Below are 20,757 nucleotides of genomic sequence, written 5' to 3'. Positions count from 1 at the left end.
GCCACCACATGCAAAGAGTTGACACATTGGAAAAGACTCTGATGCTGGGAGGAATTGGGGTCAGGAGGAGAAAGGGACCACAGAGGATGAGATGGCTGGATGGCATCACTGACTTGATGGCTGTGAGTCTGAGTGAACTCCGGGAGTTGATGACGGACAGGAAGGCCTGGTGTGCTGCGGTTTATGCTGTCACAAAGAATCGGACACGACTGAGTGACTGAATTGAATTGAACTGAACTGATCTTCTTTCCATTTTGTTTTCTCCATATTTGTACAGCCTGGGCCATGTCCTCTCTTATAACTTCATCCATATCCATATCTACGGGCCAAAACAGACTGAGAGCTGTCTGGAGAGAACCAAAGAAGAATGAATTACAAAGACATGAACGAAGGGTTGTGGCCATTGTTACTCATTATGTGTGTTCTGAAATAGGATCACATTTCCCTGCCCTTCTGTGTGCCCACCACCCCCAGGTTTGCCATGACCATGGAAGATACTTTGGCCAGTGGAATTTGAGTAGAGGTGATATCTCACTTCCAAATGGAAGTATTACTTTCTGTCTCACTATCTGGAATGGAGATATAATGACAGAAGCTGGAGTAGCCATGTTAGACAAGCGGTAAGTAGCATATGTGGAAGATGTGACAATAAAGAAGTGGGCCTTCATCTCTGTGGTGAGACCTGCACTAACATATTATGACAGAGAACTGAAATTCAGTTCAGTTCAGTTCAGTCATTCAGTCGTGTCTGACTCTTTTTGACCCCATGAATTGCAGCACACCAGGCCTCCCTGTCCATCACCAAATCCCAGAGTTCACTCAGACTGACATCCATCGAGTCAGTGATGCCATCCAGTCATCTCATCCTCTGCTGTCCCCTTCTTTTCCTGCCCCCAATCCCTCCCAGTATCAGAGTCTTTTCCAGTGAGTCAACTCTTTGCATGAGGTGGCCAAAGTACTGGAGTTTCAGCATTAGCATCATTCCTTCCAAAGAAATCCCAGGGCTGATCCCCTTCAGAATGGAGTGGTTGCAGTCCAAGGGACTCTCGAGTGTCTTCTCCAACACCACAGTTCAAAAGCATCAATTCTTTGGCGCTCAGCTTTCTTCACAGTCCAACTCTCACGTCCATACATGACCACTGGAAAAACCATAGCCTTGACTAGACGGACCTTCGTTGGCAAAGTAATGTCTCTGTTTTTCAAAATGCTATCTAGATTGAAATTATATTGTATTGAAGACAATGTTATTAAGGTTTGATTACAGTCATTGAACCTGTAACCTAACACTCAGTAAAATAACTGATCTTTGTGTTAGCCTTGTCTTGATATTGGGTTCTGAATGAGACAATATCTATGATGTACACTTACAAGTGAGTCAAGTGACAGCCCTGCCCTCTGAAAGCTGTGCTCTAGTGTGAGATTCAGAAACTGAAACAAGAACAATGCCACATGGCAGGAGAGCTTCAAGATCCTGTAGGAACCCTTGGGAGGGGAACCTCAATCAGTCCTGATCTCAGGAGGCTGCTTGAAGCAGGGACAATCCTCTCTCAGTCTCCTCATAAACAGGCCATGGTGCCAAGTTTCATATAAAAGTGATTTATTTCAAATATCTTCCAGAGTGTTTTCCCTTTTGATCCAGTGCTTAAGATACACATTTAAGACATGGTTTGGGAAGACTGCAAATGCCCCAGGGCAACTAAGCCGGTGGGCCACAACTACTGACCTTGAGTGCCCCAGAGCCTGTGATCTGCATTAAGAGAAGCACAGAATTGAAAAGCCAGTCTTCTGCTATTACAGAGTAGTCCCTGCTTGCTGAAAATAGAGAAGCCCTGAGCAGCAATGAAGACCTGCTGCTGCTGCTAAGTCACTTCAGTCGCGTCCGACTCTGTACAACCCCATAGATTGCAACCCACCCGGCTCCCCCGTCCCTGGGATTCTCCAGGCAAGAACAATGGAGTGGGTTGGCATTTCCTTCTCCAGTGCATGAAAGTGAAAAGTGAAAGTGAAGTAGCTCAGTCCTTTCTGACCCTTAGCGACCCCATGGACTGCAGCCTTCCAGGCTCCTCCATTCATGGGATTTTCCAGGTGAGAATACTGTAGTGGGGTGCCATTGCCTTCTCCACAATGAAGACCTAGTGCTACCAAAATTTAAAAAAAAAAAAAAATTATCCTAGAGAAACCAGTGAGATCCTAGGGGAAGAAGGACATGAAAAAGGATGAAACCAGTCTGGATCTGATTTCATGCAAGTCGTGGAGAGGGAACCTACAGCCTGTTTTCACAAGGAACTTGGGATATAAGTTGTGCCTCAAACGTGCCCCAACCCAAGGCTAGGGAGCTGGGATTTCACTCTCCCACTAGTGCCTCCTTCTCATCCTTCAACTAACACCCAGCTGGTGTATCCAAGCCCTTGTATTAGATCCTCCAAAGAAAAATCGAAAGTGGCACTAGAAGCAAAAAGACACCAAAGCTCAGGAAAATGCAACCTCAGATAATGTCTAGAGTTCTGCACCTAGCCTGCCTTCTCCATCATCATATCTGACATCCTGCGAGTCTAAAGAACTCCATGAGACTCTACATGTCAGCATTTTTTAACAAAATATTGAGGTTTTAATTTATATAGGAGTGTAGTTGATTTACAGCATTGTATTAATACTAGTTTTATGGGAAATGAATACCATCATACATACATATGTATCCATTGTTTCTTAGATTCTTTTCCCATACAGGATATTACAGACTATTGAGCAGAATTCTTGTGCTGTACAGTAGGTCCTTGGTGATTATCTATTAAATAACATAGTATACATATAGCATACATATATTAATCTCAAACTCACACCTCTCCCACCTTTCCACTTTGGTAACTATAATTAGTGTTTTGATGGAGGGAAGGGTCTAGGAACTTTTTGGATGAGGGTCTGTGCCATGAGAGTGCAGTGGCCAGGGAAAGCAAGCCTGAGAGAGACTCATTTGAGATGATTCTAAATGTTGAGAAGGACCTGGCCATGCAAAAAGCTGGGAGAAAAACATTGTAGATGTGGGAAATAGCCCCTGCTAAGGACCAAAGTAACCAAGCTCAATAAATGGCTACCCTTCCACTGCCAGCCTTCCTTCCATGCTTGGAACTTGGCCTACAGGTCAACCACCATGACCTCATCCCATGTTTCAGTTGTGAGTTATAAGCAATGAACCATGTCAGCCCCCTGCAAGAAGGGAGAACCTGGGGCTATCACGAGGCTGAATATGCTATGAACTCAGGGACGTGTCCACAAACTCACCAGGAGCATCAGGTGCCAGGGGCAACACCAATGACTCTGACTATCTCCATGTACTTGTTCTCAGGAGTAGAAACACCAAGGAACTGATAGAGCAAAGAAACAAGTATTGACTCTTGTTTCATCTTGTCCCGTGTGATTCCCACGGCCCCTTGACCACACTGCTGTCTGCCCAAAAACTCTTTCCTCTATTCCTTCTTCAAAGGTGGCTTATGAATAACAGCAGCACCTAACTGTGAAGCCTGGTGGCTGGAAGTCAACTCAGAGTCAGCAGGGACCCAGAGATGTCCAGCCTTGTCCTGTGTTTCTATCCCTTTTCTCCAACCAGATTCATAAAACAAAGTCCTGAAAAAACAGAAGTTTGATTGTTACCTTCTGAAGGCCTTTGAAGCTCCAAGGTCTATTTTGAGCATCAAAGAGGGAACATATCCGTTTCATCCAGGCTAGTCTCAGACCCCAGCCTCGCTCAGCCAGGGGTTCCCTCAGGAAATATATGGCACTTATCTAAGTTACCAGAAGGCTGAGAAAGGAATGCATTTCACTTGAATGCAGGTGGATGTTATCGAGTCACCCAAGATCTGTGTTGTGTGAATGAGAAGCGGGAGCTCTTTGGATTTGGAGTTGGGAGTGAGTCAGTCACCACTTGCAGGACTGCCTCCTGGGGTCACTACAGCTGGGCCGCCCCCGCTGTGCCTGGAACCCAGAAGAAACAGCCCTGAATTTTTCTTTCCTGCTGCTACAAGAAGGCAAGTCTGCTGATAAAATCGGAATGAGACTTGAGGGGCAAAGGGAAAGGAACTTCCACTCTGGTGCTTGCAGACATCTGAGAGCTACCCAGCAGTGGATGCAATTGAGCTTTCTTTCATCTTTCCCTTCCTTGAAGTCTCCTAGCCGGGGAAGCAGAGTTCCTTGGTCCCAAGTCTTCACTAACTTACCTGCAGCTTTAAGGTGAGTCATACACCCCAGGGTTCAATTTCCCATCTCTTAGATGAGGGAGACTAGACTTGCTCCAGAACACTTGTTCCAGACTGAAGCTCAGTGCCAATCAGTGAACAAGTGGCTCAGAGGTGGGTGTTGCTGACTATGCTGAGGCTGCCTCTAGTGGGCAGGGGGCTGTAACTGTCTGGTGATGTTCATGGGTCCTGGGCTCAGGACTGGGAGTGGTAGACCAGTTGGCACACAGCTGCTGTGACACTGAGGAACTTAGAGTCCTTGCCCACTGGAACTTACCATCATTTGGGTTCTGTGGGATGAGATCAGGTGTTTATAAGTCAGAAGTTACCAATGGGGAAGCTTGTAGATTCCTCAGCAGAACCCAAATTAGGATAACTAATCATCTCTCCTAAAAAAAAAAAAAAAAAAAAAAAAAAAAAAAACTCTGGGAAAATATACGCCAGGACTATTAGACAAATTCTCTAGTATTTTAAATACTATTTAAAGTAGGTCACCTTTTGGATGACCTGCCATTTGCTCTCTGGCTTGGGATGATAGCCACAGTTAGAGTGGAATCAAAGGGTTCCTGGGGGAGGATGTCCCTCTCCCCGAACTCACTAGCAATGAGTACCTCTATCCCCTCCACATCTGGAGCAGAAATTAAATCAGGAAGGACACAACCTCCAAGTTTAACAGGAAGACTCAGGTAGGTCTGACCCTCAGGTAGGCACTATTCTTTTCCAGTCTTTCTTCCTTCTGTCCTGGGTCCTGTGCAGCTTCCAACCTCCTGGTTATTGGGTTGTGAATTCCTCCTCCCTTCTCCTGCAAATATCCATGCAGTCTCACTTGTGGCTTCCTCTCTACCCAGGCCTATCCCTCTCCTTCAGATGGCAATAAATAAGGGAAAACCAAGGAAGGATTGCCCAGATCATTCTTTCTGAAAATGTCTGCATTCCTTCTCCTTCCAGACCCTGTCTTGAATGATCAAGATCTCCAACCAGATGCCCCAGCAGCTTAACAGGGGAGTGGAGATGCAGATAGTGTTGGAGGCAAGGTTTTCAGGTATGGGGGGGGGGATGGTTTTCAGATGACAAGAGAAGAGTTGGAGGAAGGAGCATGTGGTCCTCCAACCACTCACTCATCGGGGACCTGCCTAAATCTGTCATCTTGGGCCCCTCAGGATATCACTAAGACAGAAATGTCATTCTATAAATTTCTTACTACAAAACCACTTCAAACATAACAAATATAAGAAAGAAGAGAGTCATGAACCTTATATTTCATCATTCGGCATCAATAACTACAAAACTAACCTCTTAGTCCCACAGGTTGTCATAAACCAGAGACTATACAACATTAATGTTGTGGACAATTGAGTTCCTGGTGAAGACATTCTTGACTTACATCAGGTCTTTCTCTTCTTGCTATGTTCTCATTTGTGGTGGGGGAAGGGAAGAAGGAAGAGGGAGAATGAGAGAGAAAAAGAGGGAGAGGGTAATCCCATCTAGAGGGACACCATCAAAACCCCATGTCAACTTAGTACCTCCCAAAGGCTCTACTTCCTAATACCATCAATTGGGAGTTAAGAGTGGACACAATTCAATCCATAGCAGCTATGCAGATCTGTTTTTAAACCAAGACAGACCCTCATTTCATTCACTCTTTTACTCCTTATTCGTTTTTCCTGAAGTGTTTTATGGACATGATGAACATTTCACAAAATATATATAATGAGTATTTGGGATAAAATGATAGGATGTGGAAAAAATGCTCATTTGTTCCCAATAAAAATAACATCTAATATCCAGTCCATGTACACATTTCCCTGATTCTCAAAAAGCAGTTCACAGTTTATTGAAAGAATGTTGTCATATGTTGCACTTGGTTGTTCTCCTTTGGGACTAAATAACTGTTTCCCAATTTTAATGTCATTTTTTTTTCAGAAACTGGGCAGAAACAGGGTGGTTTGTCTTACAGAATATCCCTCCTATTGGGTTTAGAGCAGGAGTCCACAATACCAGCACAGTAGTCAGCACTAGTAGCAATCCTTGGTCTATTAGGAACCAGACCTCCACAGCAGGAGGTGAGCTGCAGGCCAGTAAGTGAGGCTTCATCTATACTATAGCTGCTCCCCTACACTCTCTCATCACCCCCAGAAGGGATATTCTAGCTTGTTTTCCTGGAACTGTTTTTAGTTACATAACATATGCTTAATAGAAACAAAAATAGCATAAATATTGATGATTATTTTCCTTTCTCATTGCTTGGAATGGTGAGTTGGTGCCCCAGGAATCTATGACAGTGACAGATTAGATGTTGCCTATTAACATTTGGACACATTCGGCCACTTAAAATTAAATTTTAGAAAACTAAGATCATGGGATCCAGCCCCATCCTTCATGGCAAATAGAAGGAAAAAAGGTGGAAGCAATGACAGATTTCTTCATCTCAGCCTCTAAAACCACTGTGGATGCTACCTGAAGCCATGAAATCAGAGGACAATTGCTTCTTGGCAGGAAAGCTATGAGAAATGTAAACAGTGTGTTGAGAAGCAGAAATATCACTCTGTCCAACAAACTGGTAGATATCTGGCCTTTTCATTTGGATTCCTCAACTTTCTGTCCAGTCCCCATTGGTCTTTGAAGCCCCTTAGCTTTCTGGTCCTTCACGATTCCCAAGATTATTTCATGCATTTCTTTTCCATGTCCTGAAATTAGCCATCTCTTTAAGAATCCATGCATCATCTGATGGGAAATGTATTTAGAAGCTACATGTTAGACCTCAGAATAGTCACTGTTATCAAGTTGTCATTGCTTGTAGGCTCTACACTGGTCAGAGTAGGAAGTACACATTTTCATAAAAAAAAAAAAATAACAATGAATAAAACTATTTGTTACAAACTTGCTTTCAGTTCCAGATTAAGACAGCAGGGTTTTAATTAAACTTCTTTATGGTATGTGTGAACCTCCTTTTCTAGCCACTGAAAGGCTTACTTCAGAACATTAGTTTTAAGTATTGCCTTGCTTTTACCTGTTAACATGCATATGATTCTGTCACAATAACAGAAGTTATGAGAAACAGTATGTTGTTGAATATAGTTTCAGATTTCTTTCCTGTTTGTCTCTTGATTTTCTTTGGTTTTGTTTTGGATGGGCAGTATTCTTGTTTTTCCTCAGAAGATATTCCACGCTGAATGTAGTCACAATTCTGAATTTTAAAGCCACTTATCTAGTGTGTTGTTATGGGCAGCTAGTCACCAACTTGATGCAATTAGATTTATCAGTCTCCTTGTTCTCAATTTGTTCAATTTAGTTCAGTCCTTTCAGTTGGGTCCATGTCTTTGCAGTGCCATGGACTGCAGCATGCTAGGCTTCCCTATCCATCACCAACTCCTGGAGCTTACTCAAGCTCATGTCCATCGACTCGGTGATGCCATCCAAACATCTCATCCTGTCTTCCCCTTCTCTTCCTGCCTTCAATCTTTCCTTACCTCAGGGTCTTTTCCAATGAGTCAGTTCTTCCCATCAGGTGGGCAAATAATTGAAGCTTCAGCTTCAGCATCATTCCTTCCAGTGAATATTCAGGACTGATTTTTTTTAGGATGGACAGGTTTGATCTTGTGCAGTCCAAGGAACTCTCAAGAGTCTTCTCCAACACCATAGTTTAAAGGACATATATGTGTGTCATTTGTCAGTGACGTCATATTCCCCCTGTTGGGATTTAACCACCAGAACTGAATTTAAACAACATACAAAAATGAGGATTAAGTCACAGTGCTCCATCTAAACACACCTGGCAACAGGAGAGTTTCCTGTTTTATTCAAGGGACAGGCATGGATAGGTCTCATACAGGAATAGGCCCTGGAAGTCCTGCAGGAGTCATTAAATGCGATTGTCTTTACTTTGGCTGCCACAGTAGTTTCGTCTTCTTTGATTGGGAAGACATTTCAATTTTTTTTTTTTCTTTTGTATGTTTGTTTTGGCAGACAAAATTTTTCATGACATAGACCCTAGGGGAAATTACATCAGAAATATATCCATTTATCTTCAGCAGTTAAATTTTGTTGGTTTGTATGCCCCTGATGTTCTTTCTTTATAAATAGAAAGGAAACACACATGTTGAATATGCATTCAGTGTCTTTTAAAATCAAATGACATGAATTAAATTCCTCTCTGTCCCCAATGCACTCCCAACTCTAGGTGAGAAATAAAAACCTGCAGAGACTGAAGGCTGATTCCAGCACATCACTGTGGATATTTCATTCCCCCCCCCCCCAAAAAAAAGTTGCTAACATTAAAATCAGCAGATTGTACATAAATATTGAAACTTCTGATTCTCTTGAAAACATGGCCAACTGGCCTGCTTTCCAGCATGGGTGAAGTAGAAGAAAGGCTGCTCCCAGTGGCAAAGCCTGTGCGGCCCATGGTTCAACATGGCCACCTAGTCTTATTATCATATCTCCTGCCTCTGGGGGCCATGACTTTGTGAGAACTAGGCTTCTAGCACTCTTAAGATAAAGATTACTTTTGTCTTCATCAACTTTGACTTTGAAATCTTTAAGCCAGAGCCTAGCACACAGTTCTTCCTTGTACATTTGTTGGATGCTATAAAATATCTTGTGGATGCATATGACATTTCTCCCAATACTGAAAAAATGGAAATGAAGTATGGCTCTGCCCTAAATCTTTGACATAGACTGGCAATATAGATGCCCCTGATGTCTGCCATTAGACCCACTACCTAAAACCAATTGTGTGTCCCTGGGCTGTCCCTGAAGTCTTCACTTGGCCATTTGACAACTTATCCTCCTAGCAATCTCCTCTCCAATGAAAACAGTAATGCATATCTCATGAAGTAGCTAGAAGATGACATGAAATGACGAATGTCGAGCATGGCCATTAGTATCCATTTTTATGATGTTCTTAGCAGTTTTTTCCTCCAAGTAGGCATGATTCTCCATCTTCTTAGATGTCCATGCAGATCAGTTTGATTTTCCAGTCAATCTTCAAGGAAGAGGTTACAGTTCAATTCTCTGTATTCTGAGAAGCTTCAAAGTCCACTCACCAAGGACACTGATGAAGATAAAGATTTTATCGAGACTTTTGTGTTTTTTTCAGACCTATTATTGGCCTAAAGGGCTAAACTAGACCATGCCAGAGCATATGTAACTAAGGGCTCCCAGTCACCACTACATGCTAAGAACCTGAACTTCCCTGAGTCCTTGGAGCCATGAAAGAAACATGACGTGGCTTGTCCTTCTCAGGCCAGTGACCTCCTCAGATTGCAGAGTCATGTATGGATGGAGACTGTAAGCCACATCATCTTCCTTTCTGTGATTTTTCTTTCAATCTGATTATTCTCCTACTCATCAGGTTTAGGATGGAATGGAATATTTCCCTGGCAATCTTAAAGTTCAACCCTTTCCTACTAAGTACTTAACTATAGGAAATGTGGGACCCAAGGTTCTTGGTGTAGATTTGCATATTTACACAACTCTGTGGTCCAGTCAGGTCATGACCTACTGAAACTGGAACGCCTTGCAATTGTTCAGTGAACAGTCAATGCAGATGTAGGTGTGGTCTTGTGGAATAACATTTTTCTACCTTTTATTTAGCATGACTTCTTTGTTCCCTCTCTACTTCAGTGTGTATATGTCTATGTCTGCATCTCTGTATCACTGTCATTTATCTCTCCATCCCTTTGGAAGTCTCTGTGAGTGGATTTCTCTCTGTGGTGTTTTCTTTTAACTTTCTACATTTCCTGAACTTGTTCCCTATCTCCTGGATTCTTCTTTCAACTCTCTTCTCTTTCAACTTGGAGAAACATTGAGAGAGCTACTTATACACTGTTTTATACCTGACAAGCAGTGTGACCACAGCCAATTCACAAACCTCTTGCATTTCAAATTCCTCCCTTGTAAAAGAGGATAGGAATCCCCCTCTACCTCCTTCCCTGAGCTTCTATGAGAAGGATACAGGGGATGGCAACAGCAATGCCAACGGCTGTCATTGTTGAGAGTTCCTATTTATCAGGTACCTTATATCCATCACTTTACTTATCCCCAATATATTCTATTTGGAGGGTTTGAATCGTTACATTCCACCATTTTATTGAAGGGGAGAATGAGACCCCACATGGTCATATGGCTAACTCAGTATTATAGAACAGAATCTTTATTCAAACCTATGTCTTTGCCATGGAATATGCATACAATTCTTATAATAAGGTGACTCATAATAATGATGAGAAAATACTCAGTGCTGTTACAATGAGAGTTATAGCTTAACACTGACAGTTAATTGTAGCATCTTCTTTGTTTTCTTTGTCAAATGTTCGGTGAAAGAATACCTTTAAGGAAAGTGAAGACCATGAAAAATACCTTCAGTGAAAAAAAAAACATTATGAACAATTTCCTCAAGGAACATGCTTACAGACTGTCTCAGATTTCTTCTTGTGGCTCTAATATAGCTATTTACCCCCTAAGGAACATCATGCATGTGTTTCGGGAGGTGATCCAAGCGCCCCCTGGTGCTCTAGCCTAGCACTGAGGCTCATCCGGTGATACCACGTGAGATGTTGGGGCTGGGGCACCTGCAAAAGTCAGAAACACTGGGCAACCGGGTCCCCACGCAGAGGGAGAAGGCAATATCATTCTCAACTCTTGTCTTGGTGACTGAGCCCAGAAATTACCAGATGGCAGGTAAACATTCATTTCTGTGTCAAAGATGTGCCATTAGTTTGAGGGATATTGTTCCTTATGGGCAGAAGGCATGGCAACCCACTTCCGTCCTCTTGCCTGGAAAAACCCAAGGATGGAGAGGCCTGGTAGGCTGCAGTCCATAGGGTCACCAAGAATCAGACATGACTGAGCGACTTCATTTTCACTTTTTGCCTTCGTGAATTGGAGAAGGAAATTGCAACCCACTCCAGTGTTCTTGCCTGGAGAATCCCCAGGACGGTGGAGCCTGGTGAGCTGCTGTCTATGGGGTTGCACATAATCGGAAACTACTGAAGTGACTTAGTAGCAGTAGCAGCCACAGTTGCTTCTGGACTAAGGCAGTCAACTAGTTACAGACGAAGAGTGAACCATCTCTGATCAGAAGGTAGAACCGACTGCAAAGCAATTGTGAATAACCAGGCAGAGGAATTCAGTTTCCAGAGATGTGACAACCACAGCAGTAAAAAGTTACTGAACTTGTATTCCATGTAAGGCCATCAGAATCTAACACATTGGTTACTGTTTTTAGATTAGAAAAAGGGCTTATTTTGTCTTCAAGAATGAGCATGCCATCCTGAGAGATAGGCAAAGAGTAAAAACATGTCACATGAAAGTGTCACTTGTTTGTTGTTGATTTGATGTGGTCAGAATTTAAAGGGAGTGGCTGGGGTTGATCTAGAAGGACCTCTTGGAGAAAAGAGTGCTAAGGCTGGGTTTGAAGAGACTACAGAGTTTCTCAAATGAAGGCACCAGGACTTCCCTGGGTGTCCAACGGTCCTAGAGGTCCAGTGGTTATGCCTCTGTGCTTCCAATGCAAGAGGTACCGCTTCAACACCTCGTCATAGAATCAATATCCTGCATACAATGTAGCATATGAAAAAAATATCAAAAACAAGCACCTCTGTGATCAATTCTGTGAGCTTCACAGTTGTTGGAAAGTGATCTCAAGAGATATATAGCACCCAGATGGAGACATCAGTGTGTGATTAGAGGGTAGCCAGTTCTGCACTAACCCACTCCCTCCTTCTTCCTGTAGATGCTCTTTGGCGGTAACATCACTATTGGAACACCACCCCCCCCCCCACAGGAATTCCAGATTATCTTTGACACAGGCTCATCTGACTTGTGGGTGGCCTCCCTCTTTTGCCCCAGTCCAGCCTTTTGTGAGTACAGACACCTCATGCCCGGACCCTCTTTCACTTGCCCTGTCACCCTGTTTCCACCCTTGGCACTTGATGATACTCATCTCTTGTGTCTGCAGCTACACAAGTTAGGTTCAGACATTACAAGTCTTCCGCCTTCCAAACTACCCAAGAGACCTTCAGGATCGCCTACGGATCTGGGAGCATGAAGGTATTTCTTGTTTATGACACTATTCGGGTAAGATGTAAAGAGAAGTTGAGTCACTACTGGCTACGGAGTGATACCTGCTTGCAAAACAGATGCAGGACCATCTTGCAGGACCCTTCCTAGCCTGACTCCCATAGACATTGGCCATCCTACCCACAGGATCCTGTCCGTGGGAAGGCAGTGCCTGTGGTGACACAAGAGCAAATGGATTAGCTAACCCAGAGAGTGGCTTGAGGTGTGGACTTGCAGCTCCTCTGCCCACAGGCAGTTCAAGGTTCATTTTGCTGGGAGCGAGAAGAGGGGGAAAAGCACCCATGTTTATATTCACAGACTGTTCCTGGCATTTCAGATAATAATTGGTTTAATCCTGCAACAATGCCACACAGCAGGTGGTCTGATTAGCTCATGAGACATATGAGGAAACTGAAGAGCAGACAGCAAGGGCCTTGCTGAGGTCACACATGTGGAGAGCAGAGATGTGGTCCCTTCTGAGTGTGGGGCCCTTTGGACAGTAGGGGTCACAGGCCAGCGGAGCCAACTCTGGGTGACCTGAAACCACACCCTTAGAACTCCCAGGCTTTGATTTTCCTGAAAAATGATAATCTGGACAAGGAGAAACCCATTATGCTTCAGCACCGTGTCCTCTGAGTGTGTCTGAGTACTCAGGTTGCAGGAGGTAGGACAACTTCAGAAGATATAGTGGGTGGAGCCCAGCCAGGTGACTCAGCTTCTAACCTCCTCTGTGCCACTCATTAGCCAGGAACCGACCTTAGTCTGGATCTCAATCACTTCTAGACTCGATTTCTGCCTCTGTACATGGGGACCTTATTAGGGCCTTGATAGGTGGACCAGCACAGCTCTCAGACACTGCTGTTGTTACTGTCCTCCAAGGATCCCCCCACTATCTTCTCTCTACACATGCGGGACGAAAGGCAGTGTGGTGATGTTTGGTGGGGTGTATAAATCCTACTGCCAGGGAGTGCTCAACTGGATAACATTGATCAAAGGGGGCGACTGGAGTGTACACATGGACTGGTAATCTCATCCTCTGAGGGTCAGCCCGAGTGATGCTCCCACTACTGTACATGGACACAGGCAGACACACACAAATACATTCTCATAGACACAGTCACACAAACATATACACCACCCACAACAACACACACAGACACACAGACACATGGAAACACACAAGAAAACATATATAAACATAAACAGAGACACCTATAAACATGCATAGCTAGTCAGAGCCACACAAGCACTCACAGAGATGCATAGAAACACACATACAAACACATATACAAACAAAAGCACAAGCAGATAGATATGCAAACAACCAATGGGTTCATAATCCTCAGGCCTTCTGACCAGGGGTCTGATGAGGGTCTTAAACGGGTCTGGAGACGTCTGTGCAGCTGGGAGAGGATTGCACCTACTGCCTTGTGAGACATGGAGCATGGATGGAAGACTTTACAGTGTGTTGAACAGAGGATCAGAGAGAATTTCTCCAACATGAAGAGAGATATAAGATGACCAACTTTCTGGGGCTAGCTGGGACAATGGAAGTTCTCAGTACAGATAAATGTCAGTTTGAAAACAGGGAAAGTCCTGAGCAAATGGGGAGAACTGGCCTCCTAAGGGATCAATGACTAAGAAGTGTAGAGAGATTTGCTGAAGTCTTAAGATGTGAAAGCAACTAATGAAAAAGACACCACAGGTGCATGGGCACACAGTGGGTTAGGGGCTATAACAGAATCAGGAATGTGGGATCCAGGAGTGACCTGAGGACAAGAGGCATAATTGATAGGATTCTGTGTGATACCCTCAGACAAAATCTGCCCTGTCCTTTGGAGTTTCTGTGGGCTAGTCATGTATTTCCTGGCCAGGGTCTCAGGGTCTGAGCTGGTTGTAAGAGCAGTGCTGGCAGACACCCTATTTTAGAGGAGCCCCTCTCTCCCACCACTATGAGAGTCTGCTGCCCTCGTGAATCTCCATCTTCACTCTTCAATTGACCCGTTATTTGTTCCCCACCAGATACAGCTCTCTGGAAGTTTCTCAATCATTATTCTCAAGTCTTCATTCACTCACTAAAAAGACAAGCCTTGGGCATCAACTGTGTGCCAGGCACTTTAGAGAAGCAATGAAAATAAAACTCGCCCTCACATCTAAGAAGGCAGATGCACAGGAATTGAGACACACACATAGTGAATTGTGACTTTGGTACATGCTAAACATGAGGAAGTGTCTACAGAGACTGTCAAGAAAGGAGACTGATAAACACCCAGGGAAAGACTTCCCTGAAACCATGACAATTAAGCTGGAATCTGGAAGATGAGAAGAAATTTGCCAGTCAAAGGGGAGCGGCCTGCTTTAGGAAGGAAGACCAGCTTGTGGCAAAGTGCAAAAGAGCCTGGTGTATTCAAGTACTACATTCAAGAATGTCAAGGAAGGTGCCGTGTCAGGAGCAAAGGAAAAGAAGGCAAGAGACAAAGGGCTGTTTAGAAGACATTCGGGAAGAGGGCAGCTCTGGGGAGACACAGAGTGACCTTGATGCCTGCTTTGTCACACTGTCTCTCATCATCTCCATGAAAAGAAAGGTTATTGTTTGTTCTGGCAGCTTCAAGGCCCTTATGGATATCAGGACATCACTGATCCTTGGCCCAAGAAGACTGGTCAGTAACATCCAGAAGCTCACCAGCGCCATGCCATGGGGTTACAAGATGAAAAGTCATGCCCCAGGCTCACTCCAACTCTCCAACCACAAGAAGGATCTCCAGGGCCAACCTCTCTCCCTTTCTCTCTAACAGCACTACATTTCATGTTCTGTGGTCCATACCCTGTCCTCTATTATCTTCACCATTAATGGTATCATACCCTGTCCCAGCTCAAGCCTCCATCAACAAGATGAGGGGAGAACCCTGAGGGGTGGTTCTCTAATAGGAACTTGCAGGAAACCTTGGGCTGCTGCTGGGAGGAGGGCTCCCTCTTCAGGCCTTCTCGCTCTATTGCAGAAGCTGCTGAGCCCTGGGGCTGGCCAGAGTCTCCTGCAAGACGAATCACTTGAGAGTAAAGGGCCGTCTGGGACATTGATCATCCTGAAATAAATGTGGACACACCACACGGTGCTGACATGGTGGGAGTCACAGGAGAGGTGAACACTCAGGTGCTCAGTCCTCAAAGAGTTTCAGTTCTATCTGAACCCTCAGACGGATGAACCTGGAAAGTCAGCTCTAGCAGTCCTTGAAATAAGTCATGTGACATGGAGAATGGCTGTGGACAGTCCCAGTGTGCTGTCCCAGCATAGGGATTAACAGTCTCTCTTCCCTTCTCACAGTTTTCCTAGTTTGGATGATAAATTACATTGTCACCCTAGTTCTCAGATGCATCTTCCCCTGGCTCTGGTCGGGTGTCCCCTTTGTGAGTCAGGCTACCCGACCCCTCTGTGGGGAGGCTTGATGCTAATGTGAATAAAGGGTGCACAGTGACTACTCAGCCCCAGCACAGGGTGGAGGATTCATGTCAGCTCCCTAGGGGAGTTCAGAGCTGGCTGATGGGCTCCGAGAAGGCTTTGAGGAAGGGAGGGAATTTCAGGAATTCTAAAACTGTAAACTCATGAAGCCATTGGAGGGTTGGTTGGTTCTAGGGAAAACTGCACTGGATTCCATGCAAATGGCATCCCATGGTGCTCTGCATTGGGACACTGGGGACTTACTCGGGGTGATGAGGGCTACGGACTGACTGGTGGGCATGGGGAACCAGAGTACATTACCCACCCAAGCCTGGAGTGGCCAAAGTAGGTGAGTGTGGGCCGAAGGAGGATTCCCAGAGTTCCTAAGTTAAGTCTTCAAGAAGGTGTTTTGGGCACTGTTGGATAACCAACAATGAATTAATGTGTAGCCTGGGGAATTCCACTCAGTTATATGACAGCCTGGATGAGAGGGGTATCTTTGGGACCAAGATACATGGATACATATAATTGAGTCACTTTCCTATCCACCTGAAACTCAGAATATGGTTAATCAGCTATACTCCAATACAAAATAATTTTTTTAAAATAAAGTATGGATTTTGGGGACGCAGGAGGAGGACCAGCATTCTCTGCAGAGAAAACAAGGAGCAGGAGTCACAAGGAAAGAATCAGGGAGAGAGGGGAACTATGGACATACTTTTTCTTTTATGAAAATTTTATTGAACTGTGGCTAATCTTCAGTGTTGGGTTAATTTCTGCTGCACAGCAAAGTGACTCAGTTATACACATACAGAAAAAAAAATATATATCTTATTTTTTTCATGTCGTTTATGACTGGTTATTTAATATATTTCCTTATGCTCTGCAGTAGGACTTTGTTTATCATTCCTCTGGGTCCCCAACTCTGAGTCCTCCACTCCTCCACACCTGTCCTCATGGAAACCTCATGTCTTGGCCCTTTTTGGTTGTGGATGAACTCTCATATTCCCTGCTGATGGGAAAATTACCGGGGTCCAGCCCCAGTGGATCCAGGATAATTCAAAGCGGGGACGGCTTGGTGAGAGAGATGTATAGATTTAGAGAGAGATAAACAAAGAGTTTGCAGTTAAGAAAATAGAGGAGAGAAAGAGGCTGTATTCCTTGGTTTACATGGAAAGCTAATAAAACCTTGAGACAAGAGGTTTGCACCATCTACCTAGGCCACCAGTGCCTGCTTGAATAGTGGAGGGTGCCCCGCCTTGGGCTCCCTCTTGCATGGGTCTTGGAAGCCAGGGCAAGTAAGTAGAATTGGCGAGCATCCACGCCCCAGATGGGAATTCAGCCAGAAAATAGAATAAAGGAGACACGGGGGAACCAATCTTTCCAGTGTCTGGCCAATCCTTTATTGTCCGGAAAAGCTTTTTATCCTTTTGGTTGTACAAAGAGATCAATGCTGCTGCTGCTGCTGCTAAGTCACTTCAGTCGTGTCCGACTCTGTGTGACCCCATAGATGGCAGGCCATCAGGCTCCACCATTCCTGGGATTCTCGAGGCAAGAACACTGGAGTGAGTTGCCATTTCCTTCTCCAATGCATGAAAGTGAAAAGTGAAAGTGAAGTCGCTCAGTCGTGTCTGACTCTTAGCCACCCCATGGACTGCAGCCCACCAGGCTCCTCCACCCATGGGATTTTCCAGGCAAGAGTACTGGAGTGGGGTGCCAATGCCTTCTCCGATAGAGATCAATGGATAATACAAAATTATGCAGCATGAGCAGCCCTGACTCTTATCAAGACCAGGCTTTCTCTCTGCATACCTAGCTGTATACACAGGTCTTAGGTGATTTACAAAATTTTCTGGCCAGAAGGCCTATTAACATTTTATGGCCCTTTTCTCATAAGGATCTGTCAACCAGAAAACTTACTTGCCTTAATAGTGTTATTCTTCCCAAAGTCTGGTGCCACTGTCAGAAAGCACTAAATAAAGTTACATTCTTACATAGCAAGGACACAACAATTTATAACAAGGAAAGAGGAGTACAGTGATTTATAACAAAGAGAAAGTTCATTAAGTCAAAAGTCTAGTGTTGCTAACATCAAAAACTACTATATCCCTTTTTCTATATACCAATTCCATTGATTAGTATCCTTCAGGTGCCTAAAAGATAAATAACATGGAGGCCTGGCAGCAGTCATTGACTCAACAGTGAAACCCATTACCAATATAATTTTTTGCTTTTTAGAAAAGGCTCTATATCTTTAAGATGCTTTAAGCTTCATGCCTGTCATGGTTGGGGGGTCATAAACAATCACATGTGTAGTGGTAAAATCCGGACAGAGGGGTCAGATAAGTTAGAAAGCTATCAGAGGGGGTTTAAGTCAAGACATTCTTTTTATATGCAGGAGACTGTTAGCTGGAGCTCTAAGTTAACTCTTTCCAGAGAAAGGTGGTCGGGGATAGCCCTCTGTTATGTCAGAAGGGTGGAAACCACAGTACAATAAGCAGGCAGACTCTGGTTTTGGGCGTAGATGTTAGAGAAAATTCAGTGAGGCTCCCTTAAGGCCCGACTCGCCTTTACCTGTTGGACCCTTAACCTCATGACCATTGCCACAGGCAGGACTCCTTGTGCTGGGTCCCAGCAGAAAATCCCATGATACATACCAAAAGAGGGAAATAGAACTAATAATTATTCTAGGTCTAGATATTTGTGGGAGTCGCACGTAAGGGTTGAGGCTGACTGGTGTGTGTCTCTGACTCCCCCAGGATTCTAGAGGCCACTGCTATACCACCTTTCAGGAAAACAAAGTGAGGACATCTAGAGAGACCTTGATCCTCAGTGACATCTTCCTGAGGCTATATTTCTCAGTCTTTGATAGAGAAAATGACAGGTTGTCCTGGCATAGGCAGTATAAATGCTTGGAGTGGTTCAGGAATCAATAAGGTCCTCCAAGCAAACACTAAATCACACTTAGGGTACTCCTGCCCAAGATGCCAGTGAACTGTATTAGGTGGTCTGCACATCCTATTGGCAATAAAGAATAAAAGGTTTCACTCGTAATGGTGCTGAAACAAACGTGTGCCTCTGTTTGTGTCTGGGAGTTGTACAATGATAGGGAAGCATTTAGAACAAAGTCTGAATCACAGTTGAGAGGAGCCCACCTCCAATTGGCTTCAAGGAAAGGGGAGAATCATTGAAATGATTCTTGGAATCTAGGACACAAGAATCAGAGTAAATACAAAGATCTCTGTGACTGGACCAAGAGATCAGAAGTCATCATTTCACACTCTCACACTTTCATTCCCTCTTGTGGTGTTCTTAGCCTGAAAACTTTCTTCGCTGAGGCATCTGCACCTAGTGATGGAGTCCAAGCTACTTGCCCTAGGGTTTTATATCTTGAAGGCATCCTTAGTAAGGAATGAAAAGATTGAAGACATCAGAGTTCAAGGGTGTTCTCTGAATGACCCATCTCAGATCACATGTACAGTCCTAGATTAGCCATCCTTGCAGGGCTATGGGGTCCTATGATTGGCTTTACATGGTCTTGTGACCCTGACCTAGCAGCACACATGATTGTCAATTTCCTCCAGAACTACATGACTCTAGCTGGGGAGAGGCAGCCCAAAGAAAGCAACAGGGAGATAGTCTAGGCCATAGAAGAGTTTGTATGACCCACCAACTCCACCACCTCCTCATTCAGAGGAATAATAAGGGGTAATAAAATAGACTCGCTTCATCCCATCTCAGATGAACTTATCACTGGGCTTCTGCTCCTGGGGAGTTGGGGTGAAGTACTTCATGGAGAGCTGGTTCCCTTTTTACCCACACGAAGTCACGAGGTCACTACGGCATATGCCTGCCCTGCCCTTTCCATTCCTACTGGGTAAGTGATGGCTCCAGTGGATCCCTGAGTGATCCCCCTCCTCCAGGGCCCAGAATGCCCTTTCCTTGGCATCCAGTGCTGCTGGGGAGAATGCAACGCATGTATAGGGAGACCCAGGGTACACAGAGCCTTCAGCCTTTCTGAGCTTTTCCATGGGTGGGGCTAAAAAACTGTTTGTTGGAGCTGTCATGGTTAGGCACTTTTGCTGTGGAAACATCTGTTCTTTCCACCTGGAGGCCCTCAGTAGATGCCTCAGCTGAGACAGCAAGGGTCAGATGTTGATTTCCTTTCAGATTGACTGGTTTGATCTTGTTGTATAAGGGACTCTCAAGACTCTTCTCAAGCACCACAGTTCAAAAGCTCAATTCTTTGGCATTCACCATTTCTTATGGTCCAGATTGCACATCTGTACCTGATTACTGGAAAAACCATAGCTTTGATACTACAGACCTTTGTATCAAAGTGATTCTCTGCTTTTTAATACACTGTGCAGGTTTTTCATAGCCTTTCTTCCTTCCAAGGAGCAAGTGTGTTTTAATTTTGTGGCTGCAGTCAAGGTCCATAGTGATCTTGGAGCCCAAGAAAATAAAATCTGCCACTGTTCCCACTTTTCCCTCATCTATATGCCATGATGTGGTGGGACTGGATGCCACGAGTGGTGAGTGTCTTTTTGTGAATAGTTTTTTGAACGTTGAGTTTAACCTAGTTTTTTCATCTCCTCTCATCATCTAGAGGCTCTTTAGCTCTTTTTTGCTTTCTGCTATTAGGGTAGTGTTATCTTCATATCTGTGGATATTGATACTTCTACCAGTAATCTTGATTCCAGCTTGGGATTTATCCAGACCAGCATATTTAATGATATATCCTACATATAAGTTAAATATCCAGAGTAAGAATGTATACCTTGTCATTCTCCTTTCCCAATTTTAAATCTTTCAGCTGTTCCATGTCTGATTCAAACTGCTGCTTTTTGACCTACATAGAGACTTGTTAGGAGGTAGGTAAGGTGATATGGAACTCCCATATCCTTATGAATTTTCCACACTTTATTGTGGTCCACACAGTGAAAGGATTTAGCATAGTCAGTGAAGCAGATAGAAATGTTTTTTCTGGGATTGCCTTGTTTTCTCTATGATCCAATGGATATTTGCAAT

The 20,757-nt window shown here is 44.2% G+C and overlaps 1 pseudogene; it reads left to right on the top strand.

Annotated features, from left to right (window-relative positions):
* Window positions 1-18,662, top strand: part of LOC128068558 (pregnancy-associated glycoprotein 1-like) — a 42,332-nt pseudogene extending 23,670 nt beyond the window's left edge.
* Window positions 18,663-20,757: the final 2,095 nt, after the last annotated feature.

The sequence above is a fragment of the Budorcas taxicolor genome, chromosome 25 (assembly GCF_023091745.1).
Source record: "Budorcas taxicolor isolate Tak-1 chromosome 25, Takin1.1, whole genome shotgun sequence".
Classification (NCBI taxonomy): Eukaryota; Metazoa; Chordata; class Mammalia; order Artiodactyla; family Bovidae; genus Budorcas; species Budorcas taxicolor.
The sequence above is the reverse complement of the archived record's forward strand: the minus strand, read 5'-3'. Positions and strand labels throughout refer to the sequence as shown.